The following is a 13,071-nucleotide window of genomic DNA, read 5'->3' as shown; positions in this document are numbered from 1 at the left end:
AACGGTAGGAATGGATGGGCACCGACAGGGATTCAGAGGGACCCGTTGAAAGACCATGTTTTGATCATCCGGTCTTCAAACACACTGAAGTGCGAGGACAAATCCGGAGGCGATCAAATCTTGTGGGGAACGTGTGCAAAACTCTGCAGAGTGCCCAACCTAATCGATTAGCCGTGTCCACGGTCATGGACAACTTGAGCCGAAGGCATTGAATTTCCCCTGGACTCTCGACACAACTTAATAATGATGTGGGTGTTAACAACTATTCGGGTACGAGAATTGGTTGGCGGAACCATCTCGTTAACAACAAACAATGTAGTAATATTTTGCTTCCAACCCCTCTTGTTGTAGGATAAAACTGGCTTTATGCAAAACTTAGCCCCACAGGCCAAATATGCATGTAGAGATAGTTGATTTTTTTACTCCTCTCTTTGATGACTTGCCGGCATATTCAATATGCTGACCTACACGGCTGCAATGTATCATGTTGCAGAGTACTTTTCCGACCAGGAGTGAGGCTACGATCTACGCTCAGCGACATGCCCTTGGAGTCGGATGGACTCGTCTACCTGATGCTTCCGCTAGTCTTCGTTAGATATCTCATGAGATGGCCTTCAGCCACTTTATTGTAATCCTTTATTGTAATAAAGTACTTTTATGAGATTTCGATTAATAAAGCGGTGTGATTGAACTCTTGAATATATACATTATGTACTGTGTGTGTACCAGCATGATCTTGGGATGGTACGGAAACACCAGAGGCTTGACTCGCCTTGAGTCAGGTCGCTACATTATAGATCCTGTGTACACTCATAAACACATTAGATACTTAACCTATAAGTCTTCAAACCACCAAAATCACTAAGGGGCACTAGATGCACTTACAATATCAAAGTGCAATCACATGTAAATAACGTAAAACTGATATATACCTTAAAATCTCAGCGGAAGCTGTCAAGGGAGTGGAGTCCCAATAAACACCAACGGCAGGTTGAGTGCAGACCGTAACCCTGAACCGTACACTTACTCGTCGAAGAAAATATCTGCAACATAAGATGTTGCAGCCGTGTAGGTCAGCATATTGAATATGCCGGCAAATCAGAAAGGAGAGGGGTAAGAATATCATCTATACTATATGCATATATGGCAGGTGGGACTGTAAGTTTTTAGCGGAAAGCAAAGTTTTCTCCTACAACAAGAGAGGGGCTAAAAGCAAAATGTTACTACATTGTTGGTTGTTAATGAGATGGTTAGGCCAACCAGTTCTCATACCCAAGTTATCAATATTACCCACATAAAATATATATAATGGTGTTGAGAATTCCTGATAGTTTCAGTTCCTTTGGCTCAAGTTGTCCATGACCGTGGACATGGCTAATCGATTAGATTTGATCGCCTCCGTGTATGTCCTCGCACTTCAGGGTGTTTGAAAGCCGGATGATCAAAACATGGTCTTTCAACGGGTTCCTCTGATCCTCTGTCGGTGCCCATCCAATCCTACCGTTCTTCTACATCTCGTAGCACTACCTGTCGAGAGTCACCACGTTGTCCAACCAAGGCAGAGCCCATAATGACTTCTGGCTGTGCAGGTAAGCCTTGGGTCTTAAAAATATCCGTCCGTCTCTTTGAGCCTGGGTGAAGCTTTCTGCAAGATATCATGGCGCTTCCCCATGCATCCCGGGTCGTCCAATGGTTTCTCTAGGGAGCCCGTCTAAACCGTCCTTCACCCAGAGGTATATTTCATTCTAAGGTCTTGCAAGTCTTGGAGTTCTTCAGGTCTTGGCTATTAAGTTCTCACAACACTCATGGTAAACCCTCAACCAAAACCCCGTCTACTAGGAGCATAGCATAATAATGTCCCGGCCAAAGTAACAAGGGGGTTGGGTGCCTACCACATGATACTACATCAAGATCCAAAATTTCCAAGTACCTACTTTGCATGCAATTGGGTGAGGAAAGGCAGAACTACAATGCATATAAAACATAGGTAAAATATGATCAACGTGACTTGCCTGGTATTACTTGATGAAGATAGTCGCTCTCATAATCCTGATAATTCTACTCGTCACACTCCGAGCAATCTATCAAAAATGAAATAGCATTCAATAAATATTCATGCCAAAAGGAAGAACCAAAAGAACATAAGAACAAAACATGTCTTGGTGCAAAATAACAACATACCAAGATTTAATAAGAAAAGATAGGGCCTTATGGTGTTGTAAAAGAACAGGTGAAAGGGGTCTACTCAAAAGAGTCAAAGGATGATCAACTATCACTATATAATCTCGACTTGCATACACTATGGGAGATGATCAAAAAATATTGGGAGAACAACATGAATGTTGTTTCACAAATAGTATAAGACATAAGAATTTATTTGTAGAAAGAATTTCTTGAAATAGAGCACTATAACACAAGTTATAGCGAATTGAAGTATGAATTGAATTTGCATTCAGAAGGTCAAGAGAAGTTGAACTGAAGTACGATGGTTATGTACAAAAATATATGACATGAGTGTTTAGGGGTAAAAGAAATCAATTGAAAAGGTGGTACGATTTGCAAGATAAGATCAAATGAATGTTCGAATACAAATTTGAATCGCTCAAATTTGTAAGGTTCAAAGGTCGAAACTAATGATGCTACTGGACATAGGAGATTAATATGAGCGTGTAGAAAAAAGAATTACTAGATTTGAAATAGCGGATCAAAAGATACAAATACTTCAATATAACATTGAACGATGTGAACACTTTTGGGCACTAATAGATAAATCTGATTTGATCAAAATTCTAAGTTGAAAAGTTAAAACTAATGATACAAACGGCAAGATTACTTTGATACGAATCCGACGCAATTGGATTCATCTAAAATGGAGCTACAGATAAAAAGATATGATCAAAAGAAGTTTGAATATGAGTGTGTACAAATTTCGAAATTTGAAAATTTCAAAAAGCTGATACGATAGGTTCACCGGATAGGTGGGATCAAGACGAAACTCTAGGCATTGGTTTCATCTAATTCGGATAAACGAGTAAAAGGTTATGGCTATTTAAAAAATCAGGGCCAAGCCGTTTTCGGAAGAAAAATGCTATGTCTAAAAGAATTCTAGGACTAATGTGTAAATACAGTGACTAATTGATAAATCTAATTACTCTACCATATACTAGTGTAGGAATACTAATCTAGAAATAATAAACTACGGGAGTATAAAAAATACTAAGAGAAGTACCTTTACAATGCAGAGTAAAAAAATACTAAGAGAAATCCCGCCGAAGAGAAGAGAGTATTTTTATGTAATAAACCTAGTCAAACCAAAAGATTGATTTAACCCGAAATAGATGATTTTTGGATGCTCCTATGGGTCTATATTTATAGGTGGAAAGAAGGTCTAAAGATCAATAGCTAGGCAATGTGGGACTAAACATATACATAAAGAGGAGAAAAGGGATCCAAATGTCACATGGGCCAACTAGGAACGACCGGCAGAGCGCACACGACGTGCATGCTCGCTGGATGGTTCAGTATTTTATTGTTTGAATGATATGTGATTGATTGTTTGGAATTGAGTGGATTTTTAAACTTTTTAAAAAATAATTAATGAGAGGGAATAAAATGACTTTCCTAAAATTTTCTATTTTGAATCCCTTTTCAATTTTGAGTTTGAATATTTTCAAAATCCTCTGATAAAAAAAACAAGATATTGTCCCTGAGGCTAAGCTGATTCTATTGCACACTTGCATTGCTAGTATTCCTATGTATTTGATGTCTCTGATCAAATTTCCAGAATGGTGAATTAAGACCATTGCATATCAGATGTCTCACTTTTTTGGTGTAACATGGGGGAGGTTCACAAGTACCACCTTGCTAATTGGGGATTAGTTTCCAGAAGAAGGACTTTGTGGGCCTGGGGGTCATAAACTTGAGTGAGTTTAACATGGCCCTGCTTGCATCTTGGTCTAAGAGATATCTACAGGGATGAGAGAAGCCTTGGATAACTTTGATTAACTACAAATATAACACCAGAGGGCCTAATATTGCACACTTGACAAATGGTTGTATAAAAAGGATATGGGATCGATGTGAAATAAGCAAGGAATATAATGTTACCAGAATTCTCAATTATACCATCATCATTTTTGTGGTGCGGGTCACGTGCAGCTTCTTTAAATAATTATGGATGGTTGCAGAACGCTCGCAGATGCACGTGCCTTTTGATACTTCATCCAATCCTTCATGATATGAAACAAATGCATTTTCTGGTTGATGTAGATAGCTAAATACCTGTTGTTGTTAAGTTGTGATGGTGCTGTTTAATCCTCACATTCCCCTCCTATGATATGTTGTTTTCCAATTATTATCCGAACCAATTACTATCTGACAAAGATGAAAGTAGAATGCTGATGTTATTTATTCTTGTTCATTCATGCTTTTCCTTTTTGATACTTCCCTTGCACCGAAAGAGTGCTCTTCATGTTTGTTAGGTTTGCTTGTTTTGCCGGAATGTTGATTCATTTCCGTTCTGGAAAATTTCAAGCGCTCCATATGTCCACTTTTTAGTAAATGTCATGCCCAAATTTTCTCTGTTTTAGGAATTGTCTTCTAACAACGAATACGTTATGTGCGAATACTACCAAGACAAGCGTGGCCTTTGCGACACGCCTTTCCTAGTTGATGATAGGCGCTTCAGCATCATGTTGGATGTGGACTTCGAAGTTGATACAGTAAGTCACAACGACAAGTCTTTTTTCGTAATTAAGCATGACTTCTTTTTCTTCAACTTATAATTTTTATTTTTTTTACTATTCTACTAGCGTATCCCCTACCATGCAAGACATTATGTGTTGGACAAGATTGGTTTCAGTAGTGAACAAACTATGGAGGTAAAGATAGTTCACTTGAGGACCGAGCATGGTTATACTTTTGCCGTACAATTATACAATGCAGACACCTACTCCATTTTTGAATGCAAAACTTGGGTAGCACTATGCAAGGCTTATGCATTTGAGCCTAATATGCTTATCACCTTTGATATTCGTCCAGAAGATGAAATTGAAGGTAATATCGACATCTGGGTCGATGTGCAGATGCCTCCAGTTCTACCATTATGTGAGTTTTCAACCACATTTATTAAGTAATTTATATTGTTTATTTAAAAATAGTTGACAACTTATTTCCATTGAGAGATCATTTTCATTCTTCAAAAAATGTACGGAAAATGGTAGACAGAACCTATTACTACAATGATGAAGCAGAATTAACTTGTCAGGAGATACACCATCTTGTCCATTTTATCATTGATCTTGAGAAGTACAATACCAATCAGCAAACTTCCCAACATTATGGTCTATATGTGCCACTAGTGCACGTGGTGGACTACGGTAACATGCATGGAGATTGCATGGTAAGATTTTCTACTATTATGACATCCATGTATCCTTTGCATAAATTCTTGTAAAACTAAACTACATTGCTAGCTAAAAAGGTAATACTATGTTTTCCAACAGAAAATCCCGGAGGATTGTGTGCCTCATCTGATGTTACCAAGAGGTCGCGTTGATGTTATGATGATACGACCAGCATGGCCAGGTCAGCCTAGGTATCTAATGTACTCCTGTCCATACCGGATTTCTAAAACCGATGAAGGCATGACAATCAAAGATTGGAAAAAATGTATGGTCTATCCTAGAGAGCTACTTGGAATCAACATTGTGCGTAGGCCAAGAATTGGAGACAAGATGATATCCATTCTCCATAATGGAGAGTGAGGGCCTATCTTGTTTTTTGATATTCTACCCAAGCACAGGAGTAGGTCCTAGGTTCAATGTGTTATTATGTGCTACAATGTGATGATGTGCTAGAATGTGATGATGTGCTACAGTGTGTTAATGCGATGATGTGCTACAATGTATTAAATATTATTGGTGGTAATGACTATGATGATTATTAGCTATTCCGAGATGATGTGATGATGTGCTACAATGTGTTAGAGTTGACGATGATGATGATGATGTGCTACAATGTATTTTGTAACCTGTGCACCATCTAAGAGTGCATAGGTTACAATGATGATGATTACGATGATGATGATGATGTGCTACAATGTGCTAAAAAATCCTAATATTCATAGTAGTGGCGCACCATCTAAAAGTGCACCATTAGTAAACCCACAGCAGTGGCGCACTTATGGGCCTACTAATGGCACACCTGGTGGTGCGCCATTACTATTTATTAGTAGTGGCGTGATAATAGTGGCGCATCTATAGTGCGCCGTTAATAGGCGAAATAGGTGCACCACTAATAGCCTTTTTTCTAGTATTGATGGTAGATAATCTTTATTATCCGCCAGGTTTGATTTCCGGTGCATTTCTAGGCTCATTTCCTAGATTTAAGTCATATTTACATTTACGGGGAAAATTCTATGGCGGAAGTTGTGATGACCACCCCTTTGGAAACAAAGGCATCTCATAAGAAGGATCGTAGTTTCCAAAAATAGAGTTGGCATTTGGGACTCAAATCAGTGTCGACTTCATCATTTCACCTCGTTTTTTCCCATGGTATGCAAACATCATGGTAAATACGTCCACCTATATAAGGCATGCTGGTAATGTCATTACAGGAAATGCAGATGGACTCAAAAAATTACGGAAATTCTTGTGCCATCGTGGCGTGAACTCGAGACCCCATTGATCATAGTTCCAAACGGAGAAGTCGCAAATCGAATTCCTATCTACGGTGTCTTCATCGCCTGTCCTCCAATTTTTTCCAACAGTAGGCAATCATCTATATATGCCAAGTTTAAGTTTCTAGCACATTTGTGGGCTTGCTTGCTATATTTAAGCAATTTTTATCATTTATGTGGCATTTAGTGCATATAAATCAAATCCCCAACTACAACTACGTGTGTTGACGAGAGGGATAAGGACTGTGGTTTGATTTGGGTGCATCCTACTGTGCGCACATACGATCCATGTTTCTTGGGTTTTGGCCAATTAGAACGCACGACTCATGTTGCATGCATTAGGGGTCACCAGACATGGTTTGGAAGGAACACAACTTTAGTGAATGAACCGTGTGCGATCAGAAAACCAGATTGCATATGTTTAGTTCATACATGTCGGAGTGAGATCAATTAAGGATTCTAGCTATAGGGTATATAATCATAAATAGTTCAAATTCTCTGTTAGGGTTGACAACATATTAATCTAGATCAATAGAAGGCCGAGCATACCTTGGAATGAAGTACATGCAGAACTTCTAATAGAACAAACTGAGTACACATCGCCCATGATTCAGTACATCCATAAAATTAGTATAATAGACATAAAGATTAGTTTTTTAACTTAATTCTGATGTACACGAGGTGATCACTATCATTAGGTTGACCCCTAATGAACTTAGGTTTTCTGATGATTTTAAGTTTCACCTCTGTTTTGTCGTGTGGCCCCTCACGTGGCAACTCATCATATTTATTGTACTCATACTCATAACCAACATTCTCGACAACTAGTACCTCCTCTTCCCATACATCACTACATGGCAGTTATTTTGCAAGGAGTCCTGCACATAGAAGAGATATGTAGGATAATTGTCAAGAATAAATGGGTCCTTGTGATATGCCATATTTCTGTAGTCAACATATGTGTTCATGCAAGCATTAACCTTTACACTACCAATAGGGACCCATCTTCACTTGAATAATGTCACCCACAATTGCACATAGTCAAGCTCTCAAGTCTTTTCAATAGTTCCATAGTATACATGTCTATCATCTTTGTCTACAATTAGGCATTATATTCAAACAGAGTTGTTCTGATGCGAGGTCTTACCATCACGTTCCTTAGTGTAGAACATGTTGACATTTATGTCGTACGCTTGGTACTTCATAATCGTGGGTGATGTCTTTCGTGCCAACCACGTTGCAAGGTCCTGATCGGATCCGCGTCCCAAACGATCCTTCAACCATCTTACAAAGTCCTTATTGTGTGCATCTTTCCCGATAGGCGGTGAAAGCACATTGGGTAAGTTACTTTGTCGTATCATATTCACGTGTTCTCTAGCATAAGCGTCAACTATCGGGCTGTTAAGCAGTACCGTATAAAGGTCTTGAGCAGCCAATTCTCCAAGTGCACTAACTCGCATGCCAGAAAGGACCAGCTTACCAGTCAGCCTTCCCTCATGGCGAGAGAGGGGCGCACCTATAGGTCTTTGTTTCATGTATTCGGTGTAAAACTCAACCACCTCCTTCTTGGTATAACCTTGTAGGATGCTTTCCTATGGTTGACGTCAATTCTGAAAATAGCGCTTCAATATTCCCATGTACTAATCGAAGGTATACATGTTGCAAAGAAACAAAGGGCTACACTACTTTATCTCATCAACAAGGTGCATAGTGAGATGGACCATGACATCAAGGAATGACGATGGGAAGAACATCTCTAAGTTTGACAATATTCTTGCAATACCAGCTTGCATATGATCGAGTTGTTCAATGTCTAAACTAGTGAAGAAATGGCTAGCCACAACTCTTGTTCGTGGAGCGCCATTTCTCACCAATGCCAACACTAATATTTTCAAATAGTGTTAGCATTGGCTAAATTCATACGCCATAGGAAATCACATAGTGGTGGCGTTTAACTTCGGCCGATTGTCACTTGTATGAGGAATCTATTGCCATCTCCTTCCGCAAATTATTGTTGGTGTGACCAATGTTCCTACGCGAGTACTATGGACTGTACTTGTCTCATTCAGCTTGTGTGGCATGCTAATGTCCCACAAGCGTATGGGATCACATCAGTTTTTGAGGGTAGAGTATTCAACCCAAATTTATTGATTCGCTCACAAGGGGAAGCTAAAGAATATTCTCAAGTATTATCATCTGAGTTGTCAATTCAACCACACCTTAAAAATTAGTGTGTGCAAGCAAAGTATTAGTAGCAAGGTAGTATGATAGCAACGTCACCAGAAAAAGGTTTGACAATTCCCAGCAATGGCACCAGAAAAATCCTTGTTGATGGGATGTTAGCGCCAAGAAAGTCTTGCAACAAGTAACAACGGATTAGCAAGGAACAGTAGTAGCAGCAACAACAAAGTAACAAGTAACAGTAGTAGCAAAGTGACAGCAGCAAAGTGACAGCTGTAGCAAAGTGGCCGAATCTCTCTAGTAGCAAGGGACAAACCTAGGCAAAGTAACGTAGCGAGGACCAGTAGTAAAAGACTCGTAGGCAGTGGATCGGTGATGGATGAGTGCGACGGATGTGATTCATCATGTAAAAGCTATAACACGGAGAGATATGTAACTAGCTCCCGTCCATCAATCTATTGTAGGCATGTATTCCGTATGTAGTCATACGTGCTCAGGGAAAAGAACTTGCATGACATCTATTGTCCATCCCTCCCGTGGTAGCGGGGTCCGATTGAAACTACGGGATATTAAGGTTCTCATTTTAATAAAGAACCGGACCATCGCATTAACACGCATTGAATACATGAACTCCTCATACTATGGTCATCTCCGGGAGTGGTTCCGGCTATTGTCACTCCGGGGTTGCCGGGTCATAACACATAGTAGGTGACTACAACTTGCAATATAGGATCTAAAACACACATATATTGGCGACAACAAAATAGGTTCAGATCTGAAATCATGGCACTCGGGCCCTAGTGAAAAGCATTAAGCATAGCCAAGTAGTAGCAACATCAATCTAGAACATACTGGATACTAGGGATCAATTCCCGTTAAGAACTAACTCGATTACATGATAGATCTCATGCAACTCATCACCGTCCAGCAAGCCTACGATGAGATTACTCACGAATGATGAAGAGCATCATGAAATTGTCGATGGAGAAAGGTTAATGATGACGATGGCGTCGATTTCCCCTCTCCAGAGCCCGAAACGGACTCCAGATCTGCCCTCCAGATGAAGAACAGGATGTAGGGGCGCCTCCGTAACGCAAAACGCGATGAAACCTTCTCTCCGATTTTTTCCAGGCGAAATGGAAGATATAGAACTGAGATTGGGGCCGGTGGTGCCACGTAGGCCCCACAAGCCTGCATGGCGCGACCATAGGGGGTGGCCACGGCCTGTGAGCTTGTGGCCCACTGGCACGCCCCCTCACGTGGAACTTTGCGCAGGTATTTTTATTTTATTCCAGAAAAAATCTCCGTAAATTTTCGGGACATTCCGAGAACTTCTATTTCTGCACAAAAACAACACCATGGCAATTCTACTGAAAACAGCATCATTCCGGGTTAGTTCCATTCAAATCATGCAAATTAGAGTCCAAAACAAGGGCAAAAGAGTTCGGAAAAGTAGATACGACGGAGACGTACCAACTCCCCAAGCTTAAAGCCTATCTTGTCCTCAAGCAACTCAGTTGACAAACTGAGAGAGACAAAAGAAAAACTTTGACGAACTCTGTTTGATCTTGTTGGTTGATACGTCTCCATCGTATCTACTTTTCCAAACTGTTTTGCCTTTGTTTTGGACTCTAATTTGCATGATTTGAATGGAACGAACCCGGACTAACGCTGTTTTCAGCAGAATTGACATAGTGTTGTTTTTGTGCAAAAATGAAAGTTCTCGGAACGTCCTGAAAATTTACGGAGAATATTTCTAGAAAATAAGAAAAATACCTGCGCAAAGATCCACCTGAGGGGACGGGCCAGTGGGCCACAAGCCCTGTCGCCGCGGCCACCCCCCCTAGCCGTGACAACCAAGCTTGTCTGGCCCACGTGGCTCTGCCGCCCCCAAACTCAGCTCTATTTATTCCCTTTCGTCCCAGAAAAAATCGGAAGAGAAGATTTCATCGCGTTTGCGATACGGAGGCACCGCCACATCCTGTTCTTCATCTGGAGGGTAGATCTGGAGTCCGTTTTGGGCTCCGGAGAGGGGAAATCGTCGCCATCGTCATCATCAACCTTCTTCCCTCTCGAATTCCATGAATCTCTTCATCGTTCGTGAGTAATCTATTCGTACGCTCGCTGGGCGGTGATGAGTAGGATGAGATCTATCATGTAATCGAGTTAGTTTTGACGGGGATTGATCCCTAGTATCCACTATGTTCTGAGATTGATGTTGCTACTACTTTGCCATGCTTAATGCTTGTCACTAGGGCCCGAGTGCCATGATTTCAGATATGAAATTATTATGTTGTCACCAATATATGTGTGTTCTAGATCCGATCTTGCAAGTTGTAGTTACCTACTATGTGTTATGATCCGGCAACCCCGGAGTGACAATAACCGGAACCACTCCCGGTGATGACCATAGTTTGAGGAGTTCATGTGTTCACCAAGTGCTAATGCGTTGGTCCGGTTCTTTATTAAAAGGAGAACCTTAATATCCCGTAGTATCCTTTTGGACCCCGCTGCCACGGGAGGGATGGACAATAGATGTCATGCAAGTTCTTTTCCCTAAGCACGTATGACGACACACGGAATACATGCCTACATCACATTGACGAACGGGAGCCAGCCACATATCTCTCCGTGTTATAACTGTTGCATGATGAATGTCATCCAACAAATCACCGACCCATTGCCTACGAGTTTGTCCCACTGCTGTTGTTACTTGTTTTGCTTTGCTGCTGTTACTATTGTTGTTGTTGCTGTTACTTGTTTTGCTCTGCTGCTTTTACTACTGTTGCTGCTACTGTTACTTGCTGCACAATTGCTACTTGCTACTGCTGTCACTACTGTTGTTCCTTGCCACTGTTGCTAGTCGCTACACTGCTGCTACCTCCTACAATACTTTTCTGGCGCCATTAATACAACAGTTAGGAATAGTCTGCCATCAACAGATCGTTTCTGGCACCGTTGTTATCATACTTCTTTGCTGTTGACACTTTGCTTGCTGACACTAATCTTTCAGGTCTGGTTGAATCTGACGCACTCAGCTGCTAATACTTGAGAATATTCTTTCACTTCCCGTCGTGCGAACCAACAAATTTGGGTTGAATACTCTACCCTCGAAAACTGCCTCGATCCCATGCGCTGGTGGGCTATTGCAAGACAATTTCTAATTGTTGAGAAATTGGGAGCAGCTCTTTTCTGGCTCCATTGCCGTGGAGGCATCAAGTCAGGAATAGTTGCACGTCAACATTGTTGCAACTATGTCTAACTCACAACCAGAATTTCAGCAACATCACAAGCAAACCACATAAGAAAATGACATCTATCAACTAGCGAGCAAATAATAAGCCTCAAATGTCGACACTTCAATCAAAACAACATGAAGCAGTACGAATAGATGGTATCTCGCTAGCTCTTTCTGAGACCGGAAAACATAAATGCAGAGCACCTTAAAAGACCAAGGGCTGACTAAACATTGTAATTCATGGCAATGAAAATCCAGTCATAGTCATACTCAACACAGTTAAAAGCAAAGCATAAAAATGACAGAGGTGCTCTCTAATTGGTGCTTTTGTAAGAGGAGGATGACTCAACAAGAACATAAATAGGCAGGCCCTTCGCAGAGGGAAGCATTGATTTGCAGAGGTGCCAGAGCTCAAGCTTTTGAAAACAGAGATAATAATTTTGGGTGGCATGCTTTCATTGTCAATGCAATGACTAAGAGTTCTCAACATCTTCCACGCTACACATGCTACAGGCGGTTCCCAAACAGAAAAGTAAAGTTTTGACTCCCCCACCACCAATCAATCACACTCTACAGCTAGTCGAATCCTCGGGTACAGTCCATACCAACATCAATCCTTGGGGAGTTTTGTTTGTAATTATCTTTTTGATTCTAGCATGGAACTGGGAATTCCAATTACCGTCCCCTTTCTCGTGAATGATGGTGAATAAACACATATCGAGTATAACACGCCTAGCACGGAAGATACTAATAGCCCCCTGTCACCACATGAGCGGTTCGGGATGCAAAACATATTATTTCTTGAAGATTTAGAGAGTAGCACATGCAAATTTACTTGGAACGGCAGGTAGATACCGCACATAGGTAGGTATGGTGGACTCATATGGCACAACTTCTGGTTTATGGGAGGTGGATGCACAAGCAGTATTCCCGCTTAGTACAAGTGAAGGCTAGCAAAAGACTGGGAAGCGAC

This window comes from Hordeum vulgare, chromosome 3H, assembly GCF_904849725.1.
Source record: "Hordeum vulgare subsp. vulgare chromosome 3H, MorexV3_pseudomolecules_assembly, whole genome shotgun sequence".
NCBI classification, from domain to species: domain Eukaryota; kingdom Viridiplantae; phylum Streptophyta; class Magnoliopsida; order Poales; family Poaceae; genus Hordeum; species Hordeum vulgare.
Note: the sequence above shows the minus strand (reverse complement) of the source record.